This window comes from Sorex fumeus, unplaced genomic scaffold (genome assembly GCF_029834395.1).
Source record: "Sorex fumeus unplaced genomic scaffold, SorFum_2.1 ptg000122l, whole genome shotgun sequence".
NCBI lineage: Eukaryota > Metazoa > Chordata > Mammalia > Eulipotyphla > Soricidae > Sorex > Sorex fumeus.
This window is the reverse complement of record NW_026606179.1, coordinates 30,115,105-30,128,327: the sequence shown is the minus strand read 5'-3', so window position 1 is coordinate 30,128,327 and position 13,223 is coordinate 30,115,105. Positions and strand designations below refer to the sequence as shown.

Sequence of the window (13,223 nt, the reverse complement as noted above, 5' to 3'; positions counted from 1 at the left end):
GGCGCCCGCTCGAGCAAATCGACGACTAACGGGAAGTTAAGTGATTTTTTTAAGTGTAGTGTAGGTGGCCGGAATTTTTCCCCACAGAATTAGATAACAAGGGCTGGGGTGAGGGTCCAAAGTGCTGGGGGCGGGAAATATAACTGTGGCCGTGTGAGTGGAGGCCCACCCTGGAGAAGGCCACGCCCACTTTGGGGAGGCCACGCCCACTTGCAATGGAGACCACGCCCCTACAGTAATGACCACGCCTCCAGCCAGCCCAGATGTTAGTCCACAGACCTGTAGGGGCAGGGGTGCTGCGATTACATGGACCGGCTCTCCCTGAGGAAGTGGCTGGAGCTGCTGGAGGTGCCCCTGCCTGGGGGCCTGGTGGTGGAGGCTGGGTTTCTGAGTCCCAAATTGATTTGGGGTGGGGAGTGCTCCCCAGCAGTACCTGTTGTGGGGGGAGCGGCGATTACATGGACCAGCGGTCCCTGCAGAAGTGGCTGGAGCTGCTGGAGGTGCCCCTGCCTGGGGGCTCGGCGGTGGCGACTGGGTTTCTGGGTCCCGAGTTGAGTTGGGAATAGCAGTACTCTTACATTAAAAAACAACAACAACAACGAAAAACAAAAAACTCAGTTGGATTCTGTTAAGAATCACTTCTAAAATCCTATTTTGACACTTTGGCTTACATCTAGTTGTAATAAACATAGTCTTATGGTTATACTCCCTCTCTAAAGGAGACTGTGTAGTAAAGTCTGTGAGCTAGATATATTATTGGGCTGAATGAAGCAGAGATGTGCTAAGCAGAATGGAGACATGGAGGTGAGGTAGCTGGCTTTCTCTTCAGCATACTCTGACCTGGCAATAGTTATCTTAAATCCTTCTTTATTGGGATTCTCAGTTCTAAAAGACTGTCTTTCCATAGTCATATCAGAATGATACCCACAAAACCTTTATGCAGGCGTCTTGATGGCACTCCTCTTCCCCATAAGGCAGTTATCCTCATATTTCCTTAACCCCCTCAGCTATCTTGATTGCCTTCAGTTGAGGATGTGTTTGTATAATCCTTCCACAGCCTGACCCTATGTGTTTTCTTTCCAGATGTTCAATATACTATCAAGAGATATTTATTCCCTTTCTTAAGCTGCCTTATTTTGTCCCTTCCTATCCATCACCACCATTCTGATACCAATGATAGTCTGTGCCATATATTTTTCATTTATGAATATATTTCATTTTTCATCCTGGGGCTCACAGCTCTCATCCACATATCTATGTATATCATATTCATTCCCATCCAGGTAGTGTCAGATATTTGTAGTTTTAATTGCTCTACACTTGTGTTTCAAATTCATTCTCTCATGAAATTGGATGGAAGGTTTTGTTTCTGGGACAGAGACCTGAAGACTATAATCCCAATTTGTGGTCACAGATATTTTTTCTTTTGTTGGCATGATGTATTATTATTATTATAAGCACCATAGCACTGTAGCACTGTTCTCTCGTTGTTCATTGATTTGCTCGAGTGGGCACCAGTAATATCTCCATTGTAAGACTTGTTGTTACTGTTTTTGGCATATTGAATACATCATGGGGAGCTTGCCAGGCTTTGCAGTGCAGGAGGATACTCTTGGTAGCTTGCCAGGCTCTCTGAGAGGGGCGGAGTAATGGAACCCAGGTTAGCCACGTGCAAGAAAAACGTCCTACCCTCTGTGCTATCGCTCCAGCCCATTATTATAAAAAACCCTTTCAATTGAATACCTTCGAGTATTCAGATAATCAAAGTTTGCAACACTTCCTTTGCCTCCTGGCAGTTTGTTCATTTTTGTGTCACCTGTCATGTTTTCAGTGAGGTTCTCTGGGACCACATGAGCTCCACAACTCAAAGGAGGATAATGGTAGTGACAATCACAGGCCAGATTTATTTATAACGTATCCTGGAACTTATTGTATGATACTTGGAATTCCAGGCCAGCTGCAATTCAGCATCACTCTCTGAACACAAACACTGTTGTTTGTACCACGATTTCATATATTTATGGCTAAGCACAATTCAGTTTTCTGAGAATCAGCAGTATCAGTGACAGACAGAGTTCAGATAATGAATGAGTTTCTGACCTGAATCAAGCTGATTAAAATGTACATTTGAGGGCTGGAGTGACAGTATAGTGGGTAGGGCATTTGCCTTGTACACAGCTGACTGGATTTCAATCCCTAGCATCCCATATGGTCCCCCAAGCACTGCTAGGAATAATTTCTGAGTGCAGAGCCAGGATTAAGCCCTGAGCATCACTGGGTGTGATCCCCCCCAAAAGTAGAAAGTACATTTGGGAGAAATCTTTTACCAACACTATTCGAGGTAGAATGAGCAGCAGCCTAAATGTCTGTCAAATGTGCTCTTCTTATAGTTCTTAAATTTCCTAAGGACATTAGGAGTTACAGAGGATGTGGAAGGAACCACTTGAGCAGCTCTTCATGTTTTTCCAAAGATTATGGAGACTTTATAATAGACCCAGACAACTGTTCTGGTGAATCAAAGGGTTCAGTGGATGAATGACATATAGTTTAACCTTTACTGTGTATGTTAATGATAATACTGCCACACTGAAGCACTATAAACAGGAGGCAAAAGGTTGATGACCTTTCAGTATCAATATTGCAAAACACAATGCCCAAAGGGGGAGAAGAGAGAGAGAGGAGAGAGAAAGGAGAAGAGAAAGGGTAGAGAGAAAGAAGAGAGAGAAAGGAGAGAGAGAGAGAGAGTAGGGGAAGCGCCTGCCAAAGAGACACGCAAGGGTGGGGGGTAGGGGTGATGGAAGGGAACCTTGGGACACTGATGCTGGGAAATGTGCACGGGTGGAGGGATGGATGTTGGAATACTGTATTACTGAAATTCAATCATGAATGAATTTGTAGTGCTCTAAAAAAATCAAAATGTTTAAAGCTCTTTCTTCACCTTAGCTGAAATTAAGATGAGGAAGTTTCCTCACCTCAGAGACTTATGAAAAAATATTGAAAGAGATCAGCAAGCTTCAGAGATGACCTCAGACTTCACACCAGGCTGAGTCTCATATTGGGGGAACCCTGGAGGGTGGGAGTTGAGCCCAACCACAAACCCGAAGAGTCCCCAATAACAAAACTGCACTTCTGATTGTCACCATGCTCACGGCCAGACTTCACAGGCTTGAACAAGCCTCATGCAGGAATAAATCTGTTGAAAAATTTAGCTGTGCTGATTTTCTGACTGAAATCTCCAGGCTCTCATGGAATCAGGGATGGGCAACCTCCCTCCCCCCCCCCCCCAACTCCCCTGTTTTTCCTGGAGCCTGGCAGCCATGTCCATAAATCGCCTCTGGCACCATATCTGCTCATTAAATGGCCATGATCCAGAGACTCATAAATAAATATTAAAAGACATCAGCAAGGGCATACAGCCGAAGAGAAGGGCCACATGGAGGGCGGGATCCACAGCTCCTGGAGAAAAAAAAAAACAGGTTCCAAAAAGAGCCGAGATCATCGGGAAGTCCCAGATGGGGTAGGTACCGCATCCCGCCTCCCCCAGATGGAACCCTGGTGACCAGAAGCCTCTACAAGCACAGCTCGAGTATGCGGGAACTAGGACTTTTCCTCAAAACTGCTTACGCAGCCGCGCGACATCTCTCTATATACAATGATCAATGGGAAGGCAACCACCCAACGTTTCTCCCTGAAAATCAGAGTTAAGTTTGGAGCATGGCCACAGCCCCAGAAGCACAAGGACTTAATGCAGAACCCAGCAGCTTGGAGCAGAAAAGTGAAAGGACTATGCGTTAATCCAGGCCATCATGTCTCCTGGAGGGGAAAGGGTGTTGCTCCCTTCCACCCTCCTCCCTCTGGAAAGAAAGATGGCGGTCACACGGGAGCCTTGTGGACAGCAGGTATGAGCCGGGGGTGTGGGGGCGATTAAAACCTCATGGGAAGGGGGGCGTTCCAGTCCGTCCTTCACGCCCTACTCAGGTCACCAGTTGCCCCCCGCGAGCGGGTCTCCAGCACAGCCACGGCCCCAGAAGCACAAGGGCTTAATGCAGAACCCGGCAGCTTGGAGCAGAAAAGTGAACGGACTATGCGTTAATCCCGGCCATCACGTCTGTCCGGAGGGAAAGGGTGTTGCCCCATTCGCCCTTTCCTCTCTGGAAAGAAAGATGGCGGCCACATGGGAGCCTTGTGGACAGCGGGTATGAGCCGGGGGTGTGGGGGCGACTAAAACCTCATGGGAAAGGGGGCGTTTCGGTCCGCCCTTCACGCCCTACCAAGGCCACCAGTTGCCCCCCACGAGCGGCTCTCTGGCACGGCCACGACTCCAGAGCACAGAAACCAATTTCTTAACTATCTGACTTTCAGTAGAAATACTTCCAGGGTCAATAAGTAAAATAGCAGAAATCCAAAACCAACATTTAATTCTTGAACCCAGCTGTAGAAAGCAAATCACTTCACAATGCTTTTTCAGCATGTCTGATTTGGGGGGATTAAACTCTAAATAATAGTGGTGAATCTTTTATTGAAACAATGAATCTAATCAAAGCAGATAGAGTGTTAACTAGAATTCATCTGCTTCACAGGGACTGGGAGGGGTGGGGGTGGGGTTTTATTGGGGTTCTTCATGGCAAAAAATAAGTATTGGTAAAGGGAAATGTGTTTGATATTTGCATGACTGAGACCTAAACCTGAAAGCTTTGTAACCTTTCCCACAGTGATTCAATAAATAAATAAATTAATTAAAAAAAAAGACATCAGCAAGTTGCAGAGCTGCTTCCAGACCCCAAAGTCACTATGTAGTTAAAAATTTAACTCCAGCTGTATCACCCTATCAAGTTTAGAATTCTGGGACAGGTCAGCCATATTTGTAGTTGTGTAACATCTTATACTCTACACCGTTGATATACCAGAGTAGCACACCACATTGGATGGAATGTAAAGTAGAAGGCAACCAATCCTGATTCAGTAAATATTGACACACAAGGCTTAACCTGTAACAAAATGTCAGAAATCTCTTATAAAAGGACTTAATGTTTCCATTAATCTTCACACACTTTCTTCCAAGGAAATCTTTTTTGATCATTTTTAGCAAATTAATTATAACAAGCATAACAAGCATATTATAACAAGGTTTGGGTGATGGTTGGGAAAATTGATATTAATAGTGGTAGGAAGGTGTAATGGTGGTGGGATTGGTGATGGAATATTGAATGTAATAAATCTTTGTGAATAACTTAAAGAAGTTTTTTCACTTGTACACACACATGCACACACACACACACACACCACACTTTTAAAAAGTTTTTTTTTATTAGTGAAACACCATGAGGTACAGTTTTAGACTTACAAATTTTTGTGCTTGGGTTTCAATTATACAATGATCGAGTACCCATCCCTCCACCAATGCCCATTTTCCACCACCACTGATCCCAGTATCCCTCCCATCCCCCATGCCCCATGTGCTCCCCCCCCCCCCCCGCCTCTGTGGTAGGGCATTCCTTTTTGTTCTGTCTCTCCTTTTGGGTGCTGTAGTTTGCAAAAGAGGCATTGAGTGGCAATCACGTTCAGTCTATAGCCTACTTTCAGCATACATCTCCCATCCTGGGAGGATCCTCCCAACACCCTTTATTTGGTGCTCCCTTCTCTATCTGAGCTCCCTTTTCCCCTAGCATGGCCTCCAAACTATGGAGTGAACCTCCTGGTACTTATCTCAGCTATTCTTGGGTGTTAGTCTCCTATTTTGTTACTTTATGTTCCCCAGATGAATGCAATCTTTCTATGCCTGTCTCTCTTTCTGACTCATTTCTCTTAGCATGATACTTTCCATGTAGTTGGGTTAATTTTCAATATTTGGGGGTGGGGGAGATTTGCCACAGCCAGTGGTGCTCAGGGCTCACTCCTGGCTCTGAGCTCAGCGATAACTCCTGGTGTACTCAAGGGACCATATGTGGTGCTGGAACAGAACTTTAGTCAGCAGTGTGCGGGACAAATGCCCTATCCATTGTATTATAACCCCAGTCCCTAGTTTTTAATACTTTTAAAAGAAATGTTTTTTGGTGGACCGCACACAACAGGATATACTGCTGTTTCTGAGCAGAGATTACACCTGATGGTGTTAGGAAGGACCATGTATGTGTGGGAAATTGAACTGGGGATTTGCTATATGCCAGATAAGTGCCTTATCCCCTTTATTATCTCTCAGGTCCCATTAGGGTCATCTTTAAAATGATCTTTCTATATCTATTCCTCTCTTTCTGACTCATTTCGCTTAGCATAATGCTTTCCATGTAGTGCCACTTGTATCTTGTATGTAAATTTCAAGACTACATCTTTTCTAACAGCTACGTAGTACTCCATTGTGTAGATGTACCAAGGTTTCTTTAACCGGTCATCTGTTCTCGGGCACTCAGGTTTTTTTTCCAGATTCTGGCTATTGTAAACAGTGCTTTAATGAACAAACAAGTGCAGATGTCACTTCGACTATACATTTTTGCTTCTCTGCGATATATTCCCAGGAGTGGTATTGCTGGGTCAAATGGGAGCTCAGTTTCTAATTTTTTGAGAATTGACCATACTGTTTTCCAAAAGGGCTGAACCAGTCAGCATTCCCACCAGCAGTGAAGGAGGTTCCCTTTTCTCGCCGCATCTGTGCCAACGTCCGTTGCTTTTGTTCTTTTTGATGTGAGCCAGTCTCTGTGGTGTGAGATGATATCTCATTGTCCACACCACACTTCTACACTCAAACATACACATAAATTTCCTCCTCCTTTGCAGCAGACTCATGATGAAATAGGCTGCTGATTTGACATTCTTTGATAGGTGTGAGACTGTATATGATTTTTAAAAGAATACAATATTAAAATTATTTCAGTCAAACATAAATGCAAATCTCATTGTAGAGACATTTGCATAATTGCTGACATAGAATCAGGTGGTTGGCCATTTAATGATCTGAACCACTCTACCAATTAACTCTCTGGATCTACAATTACACTTTTAGACCTGCATGTAATTTGGGCTTTAAAAAACCCTTTTCTGAACTTGTAAAGGGACTACTCTAGGTTGCATCACTGGTGGTCCTGTGGGACCAGTGCCATTATATGCTCTTTGAGGATCCAGAAATACTTCCTCACATGACATTGAACTTCACTACAACTTATTTGCCTTTATTCAGCTTTATTTTCTTCACTTTTATTTAACTAAGTTCATTTAACGAATACCAAGGTTTTACTATGTGCAAGTCCAGGGGAACTATAAAAATGATTAGGAAAAGGATCTCTGTTTTTAAGATTAAGAGAGGATAGCTAACTAGGCTTAACATCTCCAGGATATATCAGGACTCTGCTTCTCTTCATGCCAGAGTGATACTTTTTATCTTCTTCCCTCAGGACTATAGCAAGAAATTTTAGAGGCATTCACAACTTTCCTTCTTTCTTAAATCTATTTCGCACTCAGCAGCTAGAGTGACCTTTTAGAAATGTTGATCAGATTTGCTTCTTTTCTTACTGAAAAATCTTCTGTGACTTCTTATCAAACTTGAATTATTTAAAGTTTAGGATTTTTAAAAATGGAATTTGAGATTTCTTCTTGTGATCTATGAGATTTCATTATCACCTGTCCCCAGTTGACCTCTCTGACCATACCTTGGGCTCTCTGGAGTTGTTGTTTCTCTGCTGGACGCTCTTTCAGGTGTTCATTGTAACTGTCATGACCTATGTCTCCTTTCAAAGAGGCCTTCTTAACCACAGTCCTAAGAAGGTCCCCTAATCATGTTACCCTGTTTTTTTTTCTTTTTTAAATTTATTTATTGAATCACCGTGAGAAAAGTTACAAAGCTTTCAGGTTTAAGTCTTGGTCATACAATGATCAAACACCCCTCCCCTCACCAGTAATTATTTTTCACCACCAAGAACCCAAACATACCCCCCCCCCCCGCCACCCCTCACAATGCCTGTGAGGCAGATGATTTCTACTTAACTCTCTCTCTATTTTGAATACCATTCATTATTTTGACAAAAGATGCACCATTATTGTTTGGAATTTCCCCCCCAACAATCAGAACTGCTGAAAAGGCATTGTGAAATAATTTGTTTTCTATTGCTGGTTATGAAAACCCTATGATGTCGCATGGCCGCAATAGCGGCTGCACGATTTTGAATTTCAAATATTTTGCTAATTTAGTTTGGAAGAATTTCTGCCAAGAGCCAGATAATTACAAGATTTGTTTCTGTGCCTCTGGATGGAGCCATGGCCGTGCTGGAGAGCTGCTCATGGGGGGCAAGTCGTGGCCTTGGTAGGGCGTGAAGGACGAGCTGGTACTGCCCCCCTTCCCATGAGGCTGCAGTTGCCCTGTCACTGCCAGCTCATACCTGGCTTTCCAATAAGCTCTAAGGTGGAAGCCACCTTGATGCCAGGGGGGAAAAAGGCACAAGGGAGAGACACCCTTTCCCTCCTGGTGGGGCATGGTGCCGTTGTTTAATGCATAGTCCATTCACTTTTCTGCCGCAAGCTGCCGGGCTCTGGTTTAAGTCCTTGTGCCTCTGGAGCCATGGCCAAGTCGAAGAGCCACTCCTAGGGGCAACTTGTGGCCTTGGTAGGGCGTGAAGGACGACAGGAAAGTCAGTCTTAGTCTTACCCAGGCCTGTCAGGTCCTTGTCTTTCTCACATAAAAGAACTTCAAGGAAGATGAGCAGTGAAGTAAAAACAGATTTTATATGGAGGTTTTGAGGAAGTGGAAGGAGGGAGAGGAAGAGAGAGTGTAACACACTCAAGAGAGGATGCAGGGTTCTCCAAAAGCAGGTAGAGCTCTAGTACACATCTCAAAAGGGGGGTGATGTGGGTGACACATGTGCTCTGGCAACATATTTGTGTGGCCATAAAGGCACAAGCAGAGCCTAGGCTCAGGCAGCATATATGCATGCTTCCTTTGTTCAAGTTGGCTTTCATAGGGTTTTTCCCAAGGTACCCCATGTGGGTGTTTCTACTAGGTAAGAGTCTGTTCCAGGTATCCTAGAGGAAAGGGCAGTTCAGATAGAGAAGGGAGCACCAAATAAAGTATGTTTGGAGGATCCTCCCAGGAGGGGAGATGCATGTTGAAAGTAGACTATGGACTGAACATCTTTGCCTCTCAATGCCTCTTTTGCAGACCACAACACCCAAAAGGAAAGAGAGAACACAGGGGATTGCCCTGCCACAGAGACAGGGGGGATGGGGGGATGGGGGTGGGAGGGATATTATCCATGGTGGTGGAAAATGGGCACTGGTGGAGGGATGGGTATCTGATCATTGTATAATTGAAACCAAAGCACAAAAAATTGTAAATCTACAACTTTAAAAAAAATAAAATAAAATAAAGGGAAAAAAAAAGAAGGGAGCACCAAATAAAGGGTGTTGGGAGGATCCTCCCATGATGGGAGATGCATGTTGAAAGTAGACTATAAACCAAACATAATTGCCACTCAATGCCTCTTTTGCAAACCACAGCAGCCAAAATGCAAAAGAGAACAAAAAGGAATGCCCTGCAACAGAAGCAGGGTGGGATGGAAGGGATGGGGGGTGGCAGAGATACTGGGATCAGTGGTGGTGAAAAATGGGCACTGGTGGGGGGATGGGTACTCGATCACTGTATAATGGAAACCCAAGCACAAAAATTTGTATGTGTACAACTGTACCTCATGGTGTTTCACCAATAAAAGTTTTTTTAAAAAGTGAAAAAAAAAAGAGTCTGTTGATAGGGTGGTGGTCAAGGGGGTAGAGTTGTAATTATATGATGATCTTCTTGAAAATCCCTTTGTTGGCCTTTGTTCCTGCTGGAGTTTCTCTCAGAGGTGGGGGTTGGGGACATCCAGCCTGCTTTGGATCTATTAGTGCCATATAAGGATATTATCAAGCCTTAATTTCCATGTTCACAAGATGGGCTTTATGCAGCTTTGGGGGGCTATTGATTTTATTACTTCCAAAGGAATTCCACTGCCACAGGGGCCCTTCCCTGTCTACCTGCCAAGATCAGTATTCATTCACAGTTTCTGACTCATAGCTACTCTACTCCTTGGAATTTACCTGGCCTTGAGAGTGAAATTTTCATTTCTTGTTAGTATGAGGAAGTACCTAAAGAACTTTAGGAAAGATGGGGGCTTTTGCTAGAGGAATTAACTGTGTAATTTGAAGATTAGAGCTTCCAGTCTTCTCCCAGACTTCTGGGGAGAGAGGAGGCCTTAGAATTGCATCCAATGAGCAATGACTAGGAAAGTATTCATAAAACCTCATAAGGACCTATTTGGAGCTTCTAAGCTAGAGATGCTAGTGGAGATAGGGGAAGAGCAACTCAGAGAGGGTCTGAAAGTTTTGTGCTCTTTCCCTTCGTGTTACTATACATCTCTCACATATTTCATTCTATGCTGCTCTTGAGTTAAATCTTTTGCAACAAACAAATGAGTGATTTTAAAAGTGAGTCCTTGAGTTCTGTGAACAACACTAGGAAATAGATTGAACCTGTGAAAGAGGTATTTAAGATCGACAATTTATACCTAGTCAGTTGGTAATAGGAATGGCAGCTGGACTTGTGGCTGAAAAGGAGAAAGAAGTGGGTGGTCTCTGGAGGCTTTACCCTTCACCTATGGTGTCCAGTGCTTTCTCTAGATGGACAGTGTCTAAATCCATCTGAATTGCTAGAAACTCTGGTGGGGTCTGCGACAAGTTTGCAGGTGAGGGAGCCTCCACATACACCTGTTGTCTTTGGGCCTAGAAGTAGCATTCACAGCATTTCATTTCCTCCTATAATCCCCAGGGTTATTATAATGCCTCATATGTAGTGGACATGAGATTAAAACCTGTTGAATGTGTGAACAAATGAATTAGTTCTAGGAGGAAATAACATAAAATAAACTGAGAGCAGCTCCCTGGGGTGAGCACACAGGGTAGTTAAGGTCAGGAAATGTATCGTGGTGGAGGTGGCATTTAGACAGACTTTGAAGGATAGCGAGGGTTTGACAACAGACAGAGAGGGAAACACTGAGATAGCAGCAAAGGCCCAGAGGTGGGAATGCCTGGAGCTGCTGAGGGGGGCTAGATGTTCTTGAGGTAAAGTCCATGAGGAGAGAAGAGAAGAAGAGCTTTGGGTTCCAGTTAAATGAGATTTCCAATTATGTCTCAGCCACCTAAGAGGTAAGTCGCTTGCTGGGTAAGGTTTGCTTCTCCTCTCATAAGTTTAGAGTAATAGAATGATCAGAGAGCTCCAGTATGAGCTACATGTGAAAGTTGCAGGCATTTACCTTGTTGGGAGATCTGTCAGGGGGCTGTGTGCACTTTGTTCCTGGGAAAGGGCTTTTGCAGAAGAAATGGAGATTGGGTTGGAGATTTGAACCATCAGAATATGTAGGTCTGATTTGGTCTGTGAGCAGCTCCAAGTGATGGAAATTCTCTTGGATATTTCAGTGTAGGGCAGGGGTTCCAGTCCTCAGGCCAGCATATGTGTTTTGTTTGGGCACTACTTTCTTTAACACATTTACCTCAATTCATTCCTAACATTTAAAAGTAGAGTTATGTCTCACAAAAGTAAAGATCTCTGACTTCAGAGTGCTCGAGTCCTGTGGCTTTACACTGCCCTGCGCCTAGAAGTGGCTCCCTGTCTGCTTCAAACCACACTCACTCAACCTCTGGTCTCACTCTCCACCTCCTTCCACAATTGACCTCCCTTGCCTGATCCCCTTGGGCTTGTGAGACACACAGAAAGTTGCAGAAGGAAGGGATTGTGGAAACCATTATGGAATGGCTGTGGACATTTACTAAGCTTGCCGTCCTCTCTGAGCTTCCTCTCAATTACATGTCCCTGAGGACTCCCTGACTTATGTTTGTAGGAGGCTCAGGCAGGATTAGTTTTCCTCTTGGTATTTATTAGTCCATGCCGTGGTACTTGCCATGCAAAACAAGACAATCATGTTTTTTTTTCAGAATTAAGAAATAGAGGAAGATTACAGGCACAAGCTGGATTTGTCCAAAGCGGAAATTCAGCCCTGGCACCCATCGCTTCTATCATTGCCTCTACATTGACATTCACCTGCCACGTCATTTTGAGATGCAAACACACCACCCTGGTGGTAAGCACCATCTCTGGAACTTGCCTCTATTGGACCCCAACTCTGACCCTCTGACCTACCAACCTTCCTTTACTCAGCACTGACGTGAGGTCACCCAGTTACATGTGCCAGGTTGTAACCAAATTCCACCCTAACCCTGAAGAGACATGCTTGTGTGACTCAGGAGCCTGGCAGAGCCCAGTAACCAGCCTTTTGGGGGTGGTGGTCTGGGGTAGGGAAGGAAAAATGGTGACACTGGAACTCAGTTTATGTAAGCAAACAAAAATCAATCCGAAGGAGTCCTTGGTTCTATTTATTTGTATTCACTACAACACAGAGTGTGAAGAAACTCTGTGTTGGAGGAGTGGCAGGTATTTAGAGAATCTGTGGTGTTGGAGTCAGAGTCCTTGCTCCTGCTTATTAACTGGCTGTGACTAATGACAATTCATGTACTCTTTCTTGTCTTGCTTCTATAATGTACAAATGGGGAGCTGATGGCCCCTGAGATATGACTTGTGAGGAGCCCACTAGGAAAAGCACCTGAAGCAGCACTGGTGGATAGTAAGAGCTGAGGGAGTTTCTGCCCTATGTAGTTCTTAGTTCCATCACTGTTCTTTTAAGAAGAGCTCTTATTATCAGGTTCTTCACACACTCTAGGGGCTTGACTTAGCCAGGAGTCGAAACCAAAGCCAGAATAAATGGCAAGTGAAGCACTAAGCCTGGATGTAATAATACCCCAGTATCATCTGTTTTCTGTGATTACAAAGGCACAAAAAGATTTCGCCAGCAGAACAATAAGCATATGAATTTGAAATTCAGTTGAGCACACAGATAATTCAATTCTTCTGAAACAATGATTTAGAAGAAATGTGGACCAAGAACCAATTCCTGCAATTCAAGCCTCACATTCTTTGCACCTTAGAATCTCTTGCAGTTGCCACATGTGTGGGCCTGCATTATGAGATATCAGCCCTGAGGTTTGGGACCCCTTGATAGCCAGTATGCTTGGTCCTAGGGTTGACTTTTAAGTACCAAATAATGCTCAGTACCTGAGAGAGCTGATTCATCTTTTGTGAGAGTTGTTTAGGACCTAGTATAATGGGAGTGTCCTTTATCATCCTCTTAATGAACTAATTAGAAGGAGTCTAAGGA

General features: G+C 44.1%; 1 pseudogene; it reads left to right on the top strand.

The window, feature by feature from the left end:
• The first annotated feature begins 458 nt into the window (after positions 1-458).
• Positions 459-13,223, top strand: part of LOC130043679 (ATP-binding cassette sub-family C member 12-like) — a 63,712-nt pseudogene continuing 50,947 nt past the window's right edge.